General features: G+C 40.4%; 1 protein-coding gene across 4 annotated transcripts in view; it reads left to right on the forward strand.

Moving 5' to 3' along the window:
• Positions 1 to 16,564, forward strand: part of lingo2 (leucine rich repeat and Ig domain containing 2) — a 247,894-nt gene that overhangs the window by 214,604 nt on the left and 16,726 nt on the right. Inside the window, exon 5 of one of the 4 annotated variants that reach the window (XM_074649224.1) lies at positions 1,135 to 1,172. The exons of the other annotated variants lie outside the window; for them this stretch is intronic. The gene's annotated coding sequence lies outside the window, so the exon portion shown is untranslated. The remainder of the gene's footprint in view (positions 1 to 1,134; positions 1,173 to 16,564) is intronic. 4 annotated transcript variants of the gene reach the window in all.

Genomic DNA, 16,564 nt, shown 5'->3' on the forward strand with positions numbered 1-16,564 from the left:
ACGCCATCAAGATGTCATTTAATGAACACCGCACATTATTTATTACTTTGTTTTATCAGCCTTACCCTTCTTCCTGAATAATCAATCATTCCCAACAGGTGCAGTAAAAGAATACATCTTTAAAAAGACAAATTTCTGGAATATAGATATGTTTATTTTCTTACAAATACATAAAATACAGTTAATCTTCCATTCATGTAAAGAAAAAGGCATTTTTAAGCAACAACAGTGACATTGGCGCTCATCACGTGAGAAGAAAAAACGCCGTTTGGACAGATTACGCTCATAACGCCTGCAACATTAGATTAAATCGGAGAACAGTTGCATTACAACAGATTGCTAATGATCACATTCTGTGTTGAGTGACATAACATAGATCAATGAAATGACTCTAATTGCATTATGCTAACTCACTCCTCTGTGAGGGAAACAAAACCATACAAGGTGAAGCACGTAATTAAAGACAAAAGCATAATTCCCCAACAATATATTGTGATTTCTTCCCGTCATTTGGCACAAACAGTCTCCGCGGAGAGCAGCAGAGTTAAAATGTCACAGAGGAGTTCAGATAAAAGGCCATGGGGCTCGTAAGTTTCTCTCTTTTCTTCTCTCGGTTCGGTGTGGAGGCACCATCATGTGTGCATTGTGGTTTGATTAAGAGCTCCCCAGGGTTTGGCAGAGGGAAGAGAATGTGTTTACTACAACACTTTTATGCCATATACAATGTTCAGTTTGTGGTCTTGATTGAGCCCAGTAGGCCTATTGAGATCGCAGCCTCTGCTCTCTCTAATCCTCCAGGGGTTAATTAACCAGACTAGGTAACTAGCTAGCAGCCTCCGATTGCATTAGCAGACAAACAGACCTATTGAACCCTCTTTGTCTGTGTCCTGTGCGTATTAGTGTTCACAAAGTTGAACGGATTTTTGCTTTAAAACGAAGAGAAAAACAAAAATAACGCAAATTTTTCCTCCCTGCATGAAGAATGTCCAGCCAGTTGTTTTTGCCGTAGTTTTCTGCAGCTGTTATACTCCGGAGAGATTTCTGTTCTGAGATAGAGACAAACACACACAGGATGAAGATGTGGATTCTGCTTTCTAAGGGACTGTTTTCTGGCTTGCTTTGCTTTTTCTGCAGCATAGCAGTATCGGTAGGCTACTCTCTGAATCACTGTGGTAAGACACCTTTAATCCAGATCTCTATTAAAAAGATATTATTAAATGTCTTTCTGATCCGTTAGGACCATTAAGGTTAATTTATCTAAACACTGTATAATTAATTTGAATGGCTTAATTTGTGAATTGATATTCTGGAAAGGGGAAAAGGGGAGGAAGAGGGAGTCATATCTGCATTCATTTCTGTGTAATGCTCTTTCATTTATTAAGATTAATTAAAGGATGGGTCTAGCTGCGTTCTTCTGTTTTTTTCAAATGGAAACACCCACTCAGGTGTTTGCAAAAAGTAGTGACGTATGTTACCAAAGAAAGCTAAAGATGTTAATCTTCTGATCTGAATTTACGTGGCGTCCACACAGCAGTACATTGGTTAGCTTTTGCGCCTGTACTCCTGTCTGCTTCTCTAAACTGGGAGTATGCCGACCGTCATCTAAGTTAAAGGGACTATTTGTAACTTTCAGAAATGCTTGTTAACAGCGACACCTGTGGCTTTGAAATCAACGAAAGTCAGTATCGGGCTCGCGCTTGCTCGCTCTAAATAGACATGAACGAGCATCGCTCAAAACAGTGAGGCGACACACGTCAGCTAAAACCACAATGTCACTCTATATTTCAGCTGTTTGGCAGTAATGTTAGCTGACCAGACCAAGGTCTCTCCATGAATCAATGCTGATCCTAGTGTTGGCTTTTCCTGCTTCAGCAGCGGGGCTCGTCAACGAGTTACGTTATCGCCTCCCGACCGCAGCCGGCAGCCGAAGACACCGGCACCCGGTCGGTAACGAGACGATAACGTAACTCGTTGAGGAGCCCCGTCACTTCACAAGACACGGAAAACCTCTGTTGGTCTGGAGGAGCTACAGCATTTATTTCTGCACAAACGTCCACTCTGCATTCACTAGATATTCTCAGAGCTAAACTAACTCTTCTGCAGTGTGGAGTGAGCGCGCGTTCACGTCTAGAGGTGGAGCGAGTACGCGAGAACGCACGCTGTCTGAGTGAAGGCGAGCAGGCAGAGGAGACGAGGCTCCAGCCACACGTGAGCGCGCATATGCGAGCGCGCATGTGTCCCGACCCGGTACATTTATACGCTTAAAAAGTTACAAACAGTCCCTTTAACGTATGTAATATTTATAAACTGACCATAAGGATGTATATATGCTGTGTACGTAGCAGCGTCATCATGCAGAAACTTGTCAGGTCACTTGGGAAATGTTTTTTAGAAGGGCTTGGGAAAATGGCATTTTGACACTAAAATATACATACTTTGAATGTTCGGATTTGAATACATAAGGAACACCACTGTGAAGCTACAGAATGATATAAAACCCCCAAAAAAACAAAAATAATTGACCCGCCCTTTATTTTAATTGTCAGCGTGTACATGTGTCTGCATTCAATCAGTTGCTAGAAACACTTTGTAGCCTAATTAAGATGCTTAGAGGTTGTATAATTCCTGGTTTCAGTGTTTTATATAACGAATAAAATGTGTAATATAGCTTTCGTAATCTGTAATACTTAAAGTGGGATTTTGGATATCTCCCTTGCTGCCTGAAATAGCTTAAGTGTGCCACGCTGATATTGTGTCTGCCTTCAGAGAAATTATTATTTTTGACTCACACACAGATGGGGGTAAATCCGTGTCATCCCATAAAATCAGCGCCAGTGCCACCAAACTTTACAGACACATCATGATGCCAGATGCCCTTTGTGGAAAAATCAGAACAGCCTGCGTGTTTCTGAGTTGCCTTACTGAGCTGCATCCATCTTACAACAGAACTTTTGTGTATACTACCCAGCCTATTATCCTATTACTCATCTGCTCATGTGGAGCAGATGAGTAATAGGATGCTGCAGCAGGGGAGAATGGTACAGTGAGTGATGAATGCATCTTCTCTACACGAGTCCCCAATTATAACGTGAAAACATACCTCGTAACCTGCGATTCTTGTGTTACTATCATGTGTCAGAATCACACCTATTACCATTTCAATCCCACGCACAGTGAGACGAAAGGAAAAAACATAAATGGCGGAGATCCGTAGATTCAGATAGGAGCTACGTGCCGTACAAAACCAGTATGAGAGTTCAGAAAAAGACAAAGAGCCTCGTCGGAGCATCTTATGCATGGTGCTTCCGACAGAGTCGTGCTTTAGGCTTAATCTTCCTCCTGCTAAAATGGTGTGGAAATCTGAGCCATTATTGTTTTCAGCAGTGAGGTGTCCGTGTAATGAGCATACAATGCTTGTCTGAGAGGTTTCACCAAAGTGCTGAGGCTTAAGGAAAAGAGGAGCATGATTCATCTTGTTTGTAAGGCGAGCGTTATTAGGGGCAGAGTAAGAAAGGGGCCTTGGCTATACCTCTTCCACCCAGAGGCTCTGTAATTGCTTTCGGCTGCACCTTGAGAATTTGATGAGTCAAGTGAAGACTTTTGTTTGAGTGACTGAGCAAAAAAAAAAGGAGCTCTTACAGAGAGAGTGAATTATCACAGCATCACTGTGGAAACACAAAAGGGAAGGCCATGGGGTGTGAGCAAGCTGTAATGCATTAGACATCAGGACTCCTTCATTTTGTTCACATACGTAATTGCTCTCATACGCTTTAATGAAAGAAAAAAATGCCAGAGTCTGCAGTTAATTCGTGGTTTTAGAGTTTCTGAAAGCGATACACGCCCAGCTCACATCAACTGTGATTACAGCTCTTTCAGAATATCCCTTTCCACAGTCACAATATTTGTTTTTCTTCTTTCCAGGTTAATCTTTTATTTATGTCACTTGCAACTTAAGTAGTAGGTTAACCTTGGTGACGTGATATTGTGACTGCTGATATGTGTCATCTTAGAAAAGCTTGAGCTTTTGTTTATAAAGCTGCTAAGGCATTTATTGCATGACACAATATTGATATGATGGATGTTAAACCCAGTGAATGCATCCCTTTGAAAGCAGTTTTGTTGAGGAAATAATGGCGCTTTCAAAAGCCAACATTTAGTCCGTTTTAATGAACTCTGGTGCGGTTCATTTGGTCTCGAACCGTCTCCAAGCGAACCAAAACGCAGGCTGCCTGTGTGGGCATTTGTTGAGATGGACACAGGTAAACGACAGGTTAACATGAGTGGGAGAGGACTGACCTTGACTTCTGCAGAAGTCCGGAGTTTGCTTGACATCTGGGCTGAAGAGAACATACAGGAGAAGGGATTTGTGCTTACGGTAGAACAGTGCCAACTCAAAGTGATAAAACGGGATTCCCTGCATAGAAGTGTCAGCTCTCGGGACGAAAAAGATAAATTTGCTCCTTCATACACGCCCCTCAGCAACTTCATTTTTTTATTTGGTCCGCTTTAATTTGTGCACTATGAAACCGAACCAGACTAAATAGAAATCAAACCAAAACTATCAATTTCACTCTGATTCGGACCAGCCAAACGAACTGTGGCTTGTGAAATCGTCCTGAAATAACCTCTGCTGCACCAGACTAAAAGTCCACTTCTCCCATTGGTCTACATTAACATGACACGCTGCTTAACAGTTCTTTGTACTTCTGGTGAGTCATTACCATAACTCTAACACACCCCTGCACAAAATGTACCACATCAAAGCAAGTTACCCTCACCACTCATCAGTAAAATCCCTTTGTTTCCTCTTTGTTACATCTACACATGGTTGTCTTATCTCGCACTTGCGATCACACAATCTCCATGATTGTGTCTTGTTGTGCTGTTTTGACGCTCTCCACTTTAATTACAACTTATTTCCATAATACCCCCTCCCTTTCTCCTCCACCACTGCACTCCATACCCCTCTAAAAAAAAAAGTGCACCCCAGATCCTCCAACTTGAAGCGAGCTATCAACTAGTAAAAATAGACTTCCGTATGGGAAGACACGGGCATCTCTTTTCTCTTATTAAAGCAGAACGGAGTGCACTGTATCTGTCGAAAGAAGATAGGTTTGAAGTGTCTTCAGAAGACCCTTTGGATATCCTGGATTCTATAATGGGGCCCATGGGCTTTGTCATACATGATATATATCAAATTAATTGTCACACAGGGAAAAATAGGGTGGCCAATGGCCAAGGCAAAACCACACATCATCTTCATATTACTGGGAAAGGAAGTTGTCCAAGTCTATCTGCAGGGAAAGATAAAACTTCCTGTCGTCTGACCAGTCAGACGTCTGTTGGGAAAAGCAGAGCTCTATTTTCTGTTCCCTCGTGAGCCACCTTGTTTTTGCAAATCGGGTGCCAGAAATTCACAATAACCGCCGCTCAAAATCACAGCCGCATCCTTCAAGATTTACCCCGGAGGCACTTTAATTTCCTTGACTGAAACACTTAAGTCCCCTAAACATTGGAGCACAATCAGATAGCCGTGTACACACCGAATTTGGTACAGTGTGGTCATGATCAAGTGAAGAGATTATGCTTTTTTGACGTTTATGTCATCACAGAAACAGCACACCATTGAGATAACAGGTAGAACACACAGTCGCTATGAAGAGGATCATAAAATGGCTGGGAGTTTCCCCAGAGAGGATGTGTTTTGCCAACAAAATCAAATGTGACAGAGGCAGTAAAGCTGTGTGTTAAAATGTAAACATCAAGCTATACCTGACATGTATAAACAATAATCTCTTATGCACAAAAATAATCAATCTCAATTATTCCATTTAATAAGAACAGGATATGCTTGCTCACCCCTTTTTGGAGGGATGCTGGCCATGTGTAGCACACGAACATTCAGTAATTAATTGTTGGAAGTTCTACCTATTCTGACCATCTGGACTATAATTAGGCCACGGTAGTGCCCTCTAGCCTAGATTCATCATGTTTCCTTTTTCCCCAACCAACGCCAGATTGGAAGCAATAACCTTTTCCCCTGAACTTATTTGCCATCATGACACAGTGTCCTCAGAAGCAAACCAAAGGGGCACCTTGGAACAAGTAGAGTGTTGCTGTGCTGTTATTGGCAGTAGAGATTGTGTCAACTCACACTGTAACCTTCATGAAAACAGTTGGAAATAGGTCAGTAATGAAACCAAATAACAATCAAGACAATTTTTGCATTCCTTGAAGTGTGTGATGTGGTTATATTGGTTAAATAAGGTACACAAACTGGGATATATATCGATGGCTCCAACTCCCAATATGATAATCTATGTGTATATGTCAGCTTCAAATTGGGGAAATTTTGGCAGCCCAGCTATTGACCAATTTCCATCACCGCCCCAATTCTGGCTTTTTAAACTGCTGGCCAGGTTTCTTTTTTTCTTTTTAATTTATTTCTGCCTTTATTAGATAGATATGACAGATATATTGGAAAGGGGGAGGGAGAGTGGATGCTGCAATAATGACTCAGCTTTGGTACATGGGGCGCCCGCTCTACCAGGTGAGCTACCTGGGTGCCCCGCTGGCCAGTTTGCTTGAAACTTATTTGAATATAAATCACATTAATGGTGGTCCCTGATTGCATTAGTGACCTTTTTACTCCTTAATGTGCTCTGAGCTCTGCTAATTTAGGTCATATGACTGTTCCACAGTCCAGGTTAAAAAAAAAAGGGTGACCACGCTTTTGCTGTAGTGACTCATATGAAACAGTCTTTCCTTTGGTATTATAACATCTGCTGGCATGGTCTTTGTTCTCAAAAGCTTGCCTCAAAAGCTTGCATGTTAGTGTTCTGTCACCTCAGCAGTGCACTGCCTTAATACTATTTTATTACAGTCTTTTTGTTATATCCAGGACTTTATAATGATTTTTCTGCCTCATTCCATTCATACTAATGTTTTTACAGCCCGGTCGCACCAATTGGCATATGATTGACACAATATTGTGCAAGACAAACGCATGTAATAAGAACGCCTTTCTTGTTTTTTGCGTGCCATTTGTACGCCATGTAGTCCGTACTGACTGCAATGTAAATGCATCCGTGTAAATATGCTACTCTCCGAGTTAGTGGCGTAGAATAAAAAGTGAGACTGCTAATGGTGGGCGGGAGGAGGATGGGTCCAACAAACACAGGACTTTAAACCAGGAGACAGGTGTTTTGTTTTGTAAGGTACGTCAGGGACACTTGTGATGTTTTTTTAGTGACGTTTGTGACGTGTTTCCTGTAGTTATGTTACGTTGTTTCCATACGTATTGTACTTAGTTTACATACTTATTTTAAGGCCAAGCATGTTGTTTTTCCTAAACCTAACTAAGTGGTTATTTTGCCCCCTGCTGGTACTGCACCTTCATACACGCGTGTAAAATCCACACCTCGGCAAGGCAAAACATGACACTGACACGCTATCCTCTGGTGGACAGGGGGGTCTATTGCACACTTTGGCGTGATACCGGTTTGTGTTTTTAATATGACGTGTCCTGTTCTTGTTTTATTACTGTTGATGTTGTTGCTGCTTGCATTATCAGGACCAGGGCCAAGCTAACTTTAGCTTCTGGGCAGCTTCTTCGCTTTCCTAATAAGAAGGTGCCAAGAGAGATTGAGATCTGGGCCATCTTCAAATAAAAATAAATCAGTCACTTACGCTGCTTACTCCCTACTTTTATATTTTTTTTAATTTTAAGTGTATTTACATTTAAAATGAAATAGATGAAGATTCAACCCAAAAAAAGCTAAAATACAGGCTGCTAAAAAAAAACACGTGACTGATAATGGATTTGTAAATAGTGTCTGCATCGTTCCATCGAAGATATATTGACACACAGAGAGAAATAAAACTTTTCTTCATCTCAGGAACATTTGCCCTCGGCACTTGGCCCTTAAACAGCAGTGCAAAGAAATGCCAAATCCATCATCATGTTTGCTGTTTGGAGGCTTGCTGAATTTGTTCATAGGTCAACGACTGAAATTGCTGGCAGTACAAACTTTGCCAGACTGTAAGAAGTTAGCAGAATATCTCCAGTGTGTGTTTCTATTACTTCAGAATCTGTTTGAGTCTTTTAATGTTATGAGAATAAAGAGTGTAAATAAAGAGTAGTGAGTGCATGGGGAACGCTGATATTGTCAGCAGACGGCAGCAGATGGACTGTGAGATGTCGTAAGGGTTGGCCAGACAGAGGCTTGAATGTGTGGATGCCTTTATAAAACAGCTGCCATGACAGATAAGCTCAGAACTCAGACACCATGTCCTCCCACAGCAGCAGTTTACCTCCAATACTGTAGCCTTCAGTTTCTAATGCATCTATTTGACAAAAAATCTTTTAAAACATTTCATAACCACAAACATAGATGACATAAACAGGAATTACTGTTGAATTCTGGTAAAAAAATTTAATGAATGGCAGTGGTTCAAGGGATGCAGTGTGGACAGCAGCTTGCTGCACACCGCAGTGTTGTTAGAGAGGTATAATAAGATTTCCGCGAGGGAGTCCATAGAGCAACTGATTAATCCAAAGATTAATTTAATCTGTTTTCATAATAAAACATTATTAGCCGTTCCCTCCTCTAAGCGTTACCTTTCAGCCCTCTTAAAAGATTATACACTTCCCAATCACTTACCTGGAAGCAGTCAAGAAAGTCATTAAGTTAAGTAGACACTGTCAGTGTTCAGGATGCTAAAAACGCGATGGGAGAAATTGGTGAAGTGCCATGAGAAATGGCCATGTTAATGATTTCTTTGCAGAAGGGTCTGTCTGCAGCGGAGTTTCATTCGGGGCTTATCTTCGGCAAACAGACCTTGATGAAACCCGCCCCGGGTCTGCAGGTGGCAACAAACTTTTAATGTGAAGAAGTGGTTGTGAGGAGTCAAAAGAAAAATCCACAAAAGGGTTTACTGTGCGTCTCCAAATCTGTTTCCTTAGCAAAATTGGTCAGCAAATTATCTTGACTACTCTGCTGTACGGTAAATGTAAAATATTTCTCTCTTTTTAGTAACAGAACATCTGGTTTCCAGTCCAGGGGTGTCAAACTAACTTTAGTTCATGGGCCACACACACAATTTGATCTCAAGTGGGCCGGACCAGTAAAACCATGCATAATAACTATACATAACAAGAAGTATATTCTGAATACATTCACAATTAATGAACAATCCATTTACCAAACAGATGAACAGCCTGAGATGTCTCGCTGATCTCTCGGCTATGACTAAAAACAGACTGCTGTTAACCTCAAACCTGCCAACAATTCACTTATCTTCTCTGTTCTCAGTTGTCTTTCTCAAGTTTTGTATTTTCTGCCATGTTGAATCTGATAGTGGTGCCGAATATTATATTCCTTGAGCCCTGAAAGGTGCTGTGAACACACCGAGCACACTGGCTTCCCATTTACCTCTCTGAAGAAAGAGGAACTTGTCCGTTTTTCTTGGAAAACTCAACACTTTGTGTCCACTTTTCTCCTTTTTGACAAAGACATTTTTCCACCAGCGGCTCCTGCATGAAGCCTACGCTTGACAGTGTTGTGTCACGTAGCCTGTACATAAGCACATGGGATCTATAATAGTGTCTCCAGCATAGGACCTGCTACTCTTATTGGGATAGTGTAACTCCCAGTGGACAAATAGGAATAGCAGTGCATTTTATTGATATATTGGAATTAATGACTTCTCTGCAATTTTCACAATTTTCAAAGTCATCAGTGGGCCGGATTGGACCCTTTGGCCCTTGGGCCTTATGTTTAACACCCCTGCTCTATACTGTTTATTATTGTTTTTAACAGTAACATAAAATCAACACCTATTTGAGGGTTTGTTAGTATAGCCCCAATACTACATAGTATAGTATACCTCCCAATGCTGTATTTTTTAGCCAATGCTGATAGTGATATTTGAGAGTTTGAAGAATCCAATAATGACATATATTGGCTGATAGTTTTCTTTTACATCAACACATGATATAAAAAAAATATGTACATAAAAATATAATAATCTTGATACGGATCTCTTTTTTAGTGTGACTAAGACATGTACGAAGGGAAACATTTTATAGTTCAATAATTTCACAGTTTCTCACTTCCTTTCAACCTAGTTTGGCATTTTTTTGGTTGTTTTCTTGTTACTTCCATGCTGACATATGCACCAATATATCTGCAATCCATAATAATATAGTGCTGATATACTGATTGATAGCTCTATTTGGTAGACCGTACCATTAACATGCTCCTTGACATGTGATGTAAATCAGGACCCTTTCATGTTGATTGAGTGCTTTAAGTGCTCAAAATTACTACTTAACTTGAAAAATATAAATTTTTCCTTAGCTGTCAAAAGGATAAGTCAGAAAATTCCCTCACTCAAGTAGGTTTGCATTTTGCCCTCTGTCTCTCTAATCCTGTATCCGATCTGTAATAAGATAAAATGCATACTTCGACGGTACTTTTAGCCAGGCTGGCCAGCGTGCCACTGTGAGCCAAATACAAAAATGTCAACCCCTTATCACTGAAAAATTAATGAAACCGTGTTTACAGTGATGTTGACATTTGATACCGTTTACAATTGATTGAATGAGCTCTTGTAAATACTTAAGGTGACATCTTATCAGATTCTGCTGGATGTACTAACATTGCAGCTACACTGGGCCGCTCACCAAAGAGCTCCCCTCATATCATTTTTTTTAGAAATCAAGCTGCTACCGCTTCCTTCAAAACTGGTCTCCTGATATCTAACTTGGCAGGAATATATGGAAATCAGCTTCAATAACCAATAAAATGCCTTTCCAATTTTCTAATTCTGTTAAATTGGCTTGGCATGTAATTTATACTTTTAATTTATTGTCCACTAGCTCCTTCAATAGAAGAAATGTTGGTGCATAAGGAATCCAATTGCAAACTGAAGAAAGAAGTGTGCTTGGTCTGCTTTAAGGTCCTGACACACCAAGCTGACAGTCGGCCGTCGGACAGTTTGGGGCCGTCGGTGAACGTCTGTCGGCCTAGTTTTTGCAGTGTGTCCCGCACCGTCGGCTCTAGTCGGCCCGTGCTGGAGTTTTTTTGGCTGATTCAGCATGTTGAATTGGTGGTGGAGCACGTCGGTGAGAGAAATCACTCGGATTGGCTGTTCAGCTTAAACGAATCGGTGCACGAGAAGAGAAACGGAAGTGAGGAAAGTAAGCCAACGAGTTAAGTCAAGAGGAAAAACACAGAAGACTCTTCTCATTTTTCATCCTCATCTCATCTGATCATTCCAACACACGGATATTTTCACAACGACATGGCCATCTGGAATGAAGCTAAGTGGTGAGCGAGAGTGGTGTGAAAGTGGTCGGCAAACGCTGCTTTGTTTCCTCTACGTATCCGCCGTCTTCCGGTTTCCCTTTTTTAATGACGATTACAGACTACGGCGACCTGCTGGTAGGGAGAGTTATTTCATCTCAAGCAGAACATACGTGGTAGTTGGCCGTTGGCTGTAGTCTTTGCAGTGGGTTCTAGTGCAACTTTTTGGCCAAGAGAAAAGCGACGTGAGGCGACGCAATCGCCGGCTTTCATTCGCCGCTAGTTCTTTGATGTCGGGTATGTGTTTTTGGGCCTTTAAAGACCAAACAAGTGTGGCTCAGGATGTAGAGCAGGTCGTCCATTCATTGGAAGATCAGCGGTTTGATCCCCGGCTCCTATAGTCTGCATGTCAAAGTGTCCTTGGGCAAGATACTGAACCCCAAATTACTCCCAAGGGCTGCACCATTGGTGTGTGAATGAGCATTATAGTTTACATCGTGATGGGCAGGTTGGCACCTTGTATGGCTGCCTCTGCCATCAGTGTGTGAATGTGTGTGTCAATGGGTGATTGCTGACATGTAGTGTTAAGTGCTTTGAGTGGTCAGAAGACTAGAAAGGCGCTATATACTGTAAATGCAAGTCCATTTACTATTCTCTCGCTGCTCTGCAGATTAGATTGTCATGTAAAAACAACTATCAAGCCATTCCCCAAAACATGGAGGTGAAATAAGTATTAAAAATGTAAATGAACTCCAGTGCCCCCTTGCTGGTTCTGCGGTAATGATGCCGCATGGGGCCCACACTGTTTCTGGAGCACAGTTGCAAAAGGAAATTAGAGACAACTGTAGTAAACAAGCTGTGTACGTTTCATCAATGACAGACAGAAGGTTTTGTCTGATACTGTAACGTTGTTTTGTATCTGAAACTGAACACTGGTCGGGTTGACCTCGCATTAAATGATGATATAATGATGTTTGTTCTCAACGTATCGTATTCAAGTTACGTCTCTGGATTTTAACCAAAGCACATATTTATTGTTTGGGGAACTTTTTCTTTGATTGATATTTAACAATTGTGTGCGTCAGGGTGATTTGATCTAATTGACAATATGAGGTAGAACTACACATCAAACATTGTAGCTACCTAGAACACATTGCCTTAGTAGATCTACTGTAAAAATATTAGCTTCCCACACCACATTCCTAGTGCTTAAACTAATCACCCAGGGCTATTGTTAGCTAAACTGCTGCTGTGTAGCGAGCTCCAGAGTCCCTGGGTGGATCCAAATGCTTTCTCGCTGCTCCTCCTTCACTAAGCAAGCTACTTCAAGGAGACACACGAAAACAGAATGAAGAAAAGGAAGAAGTGAGAGGAAGTGGAGGCCATTTTGCACGGTTTATTTGATATGCTATATACATAATCGCAAAAGTGCTACTAGCTGTAACACTAACTGTGAGTAACTGTTTTCAAGCTCTAAAGGGAGTTTGCGTTAAAGAATGAGACCATTTTCATGTGTTTTTTTTAAGAAGTTTTTGCATATTAGTACAGTTTGTTATCTAAAGAACACCAGCTGTGCTTAAAATCTGAAGATAAATCATGCTCCCACTGGGATTATTACTTTTTATTATATCATCTTAATACAATCAGCTCTTTTTTTTTACTGCTGACTTACAATTATTGAACTTTTTTTTGGCGCAATAACAAAAAATGCCTCGGATTTCATCTTTTGTTTCAGAGAAAATGCAGTTATTTTCTCTGTTATAATCACAAAAACACTGTGTGAGATCCTACAGGGACTGAGTGTGGTTCAGTGATTAGTACTGAGGGTGTTCCCCCGCCTCATTCACCCAACACCCAAGGGAGCCAACGAAGCAGGAAATGTGTTTCAGTTTACCATAACAATGACAGCCACCTGAGGAAGGCCATTTGTATCAAATGCGAGCTTCAATACTTTGAAACAAAAGTAATTTAATACAGCTGAGTTTTTTTTGTTTTTTTTTACAGTATTGCACTTTTGCAAACTTCTCCAATTTGAATATTTCCAAAGTTGCTTGAACTGTGTCTGGTAATCTTATTCCAGTGTTTGTACTTCAGGCAATCTGTAACGGAGAAAGCAGTTTAATTAAACTTGAACATGTTTATTTTGATTAAATTCCAGCTACATTGTTTTGCACTGTTTTCACAAGTCAACATTGTTTAAGCAGTGACATTACCTGAGCGCCCACCGGCAACGCAGACACAATCCTGCTCACGCACGTTTGACTGAACGCAGCCTATGGCTATTGCTTTTGACAAGCAGCTCTGACAGATCAGTATTCAAATTCAAAGATCCCTGTTTTCTTTTTCATTTTACTCCCACCACTTGCCAACCCCACATTTTTCCGAATGAGAGGTGTGTGTGAAAGTTACCAGGAGACCACCCAAAAACTCTCCTCATGAATTATTCAGAGTATAAAATGTGAATTTATCATGGTAGGATACGTGATCGTGCATCCATTTATAGAGTGTTTTGTCACTCAAGTGTTGCTTGTTTCTTGAAGGCAATACATGACACTTACATCAGAGCTGGGGAAAAATAAACTCTGTCAGTCTTTACTGTACTGTGGAGAGCACTAAAATGGCTTTATATGTGATGTACATACATGCCCATTCTGAATGTATGTCACTTCTTCAATGCAGCTTGTATTGATGCATTTACATCAGAGAAAATCAGAGATTGGTAGCATCTCATGAATAATTATATACTGTAGATGAACTTTTCCAGTCAGTAAATTTCTTATTTATTGGGGCTGTCAATCGATAAAATATCTAATCGTGATTAATCGCATGATTGTCCATAGTTAATTGCGATTAATCGCACATTTTTTATCTGTTCAAAATGTACCTTAAAGGGATATTTGTTAAGTATTTAATACACTTATCAACATTGGAATGGGCAAATATGCTGCTTTATGCAGATGTATGTATATATTTATTATTGGAAATCAATTAACAACACAAAATAATGACAGATATTGTTCAGAAACCCTCACAGGTACTGCATTTAGCATAAAACAATATGCTCAAATCATAACATGGCAAACTGCAGCCGAACAGGCAACAACAGCTGTCAGTGTGTCAGTGTGCTGACTTGACTATGCCCCAAACTGCATGAGATTATCATAAAGTGGGCATGTCTGTCTGAACCCAGCGTTATTTAGCCTCCTTCACGTCAAGCTAGTATGACATGGTTGGTACCAATGGATTCCTTAGGGTTTTGTTTTGTCTCGTTTCTTATGATACCAGTATCTACACCTTAAAATGAATTTGCATTAACACGTTACCGTGTTAACTTACACAGCCTTATTATTTTATTGATTTAATATGTGTCAGATTAAGTCCCAACTTTAGCTCGACTAATACTGGATTTTTGTGTCTGATGCCAATGCAGATATTTGGTATTTAAAAAAATGTGATAACCATATATTGTCTGATAATCTCTGCTTATTTTTCTTTGTTTTTTTACATAAACACAGACATTTGTAAAAGGATTTTTAGCATGATATGCATTAAGCGATACATTTTAGTTGAATAATGAATTTGTCAATGCTCTCTGGTCGACAAACTCTGTAATGGTGATATCAAATTATCAATCGGGCTCAAGTCGTAATGTGACAGTGGACGAGACAAAACATAAATAAAGGTGACACATGTAAGAACGGGGCTATGCGGGTCAATAGCAAACCATTCTTCAGGCTATTAAAGGTCATGTTTTAATTATATATGGGAATGTATGCTCATCATAACAGGTCTATTTGCTATGTACGTTTGAATATACTCACACATATTACATTGTAAATACTGTCATTATTTCTGAAATCGAATAGCCAACAGGCAATATGTTCCACCATTTATTGCTTAGGCACTTCTCTCCTATTTAGGCTTCTTTATAGCTGCTGAGGAGAAACCAGGAATGGATCATGGGGGTAAATGTGATGGCAAACAATTTCACTGATATTCTAAACATGATGTGAGCTTTAGGAAACATCTCCCACCGTGTTTGAAATGAACATGAACAGCATGAAGCTCCATAAATGCAATATTGACTGAGGCATTCGAGACAAGAATCAGCAGGACGGTCATTTTGGACATTATCTTTTACCACCTGCTGCATCCTTTATTTTATTTTGTTGCTGCTGTTCTACGATAACTGAATCACGTGACCTGATCAATATCCAATAAGGCTTTGTGATCCTTGCATGGGCTATAATCCCATGAGAGGGCCGTATTGGATGGCTGATAACAGCAAACTATAAAAACTGTGAAATCACTCAAACATCTGCTTTGAGTTGTCCCCTGAGAGTTCATTAAGCACACTACGATGTGGTGCAACCTGCAATCGCATTAACATTAACACTGTGATACCTCATCGTATCATACCTGAGACTAAGCTGTGTATTGAAGTAACATCAGATCAGAACAGGGAAGTCGAGTGGAGTCAACTGTGTGGCCAATTGTTTGTTTCCCCCTGAGTTTCCTATCTGCATATACAAATAAAAACATCAGAACATCTTCATCGTCTTCTACTATCTACCATGTTTACTACTATAAACTGTACAGCCAAATTGTAATTATAAAGATAGCAGATGACCCCAGCAGATTAGATAACAACATGAAAACTTGAGGTTAAACTTGGAAACAAAAGGCATTATGCTTATTATTATCTCTGCCAGGAGATTATGTATTTGGTCATGTGCGTGTGCATCTCTGTTCCTGTCTGTCTGTCCACGACTTATCTCGCATACTGCTGAACCCATCAGCCTGATATTTTTTGTGCTCATTTATGACTGTATGCTCAAGGACCTCTCATGGTTGCAGTGATTCACACTTTTTGAAAACATATTTCATTGACTGTTTTATACCGTCACTGACTGCTGACTCCTCACTACTCTTAACCGGCTGGTAGGGGCGGCAATGGATCAACAACTGCTTCAGGTCTTGCTGGACTCTTCTTTGGACTTTTAAATTAAACATTACAATCACTATCGCTTAGCAAATGACAAACTCAACCGAGCACCGACTACGACGGAGCGTGTTTTCTCATGTCGGCAGGAGGACAGCTAGTTAGTTGTTACCTGTTAGCAGCCGCTGGATAGTATTGCTGTTTTTTTTGCAGGTGTAGACAGTTGCATGGATTAAAATGAGAGCATATGTACGTGCAGGTGGTAGTTGTGGTTTGTATTCATTCAATCACACATTACAGCAGTGGTTGTGGC

The sequence above is a fragment of the Sebastes fasciatus genome, chromosome 10, assembly GCF_043250625.1.
Source record: "Sebastes fasciatus isolate fSebFas1 chromosome 10, fSebFas1.pri, whole genome shotgun sequence".
Lineage (NCBI taxonomy): Eukaryota > Metazoa > Chordata > Actinopteri > Perciformes > Sebastidae > Sebastes > Sebastes fasciatus.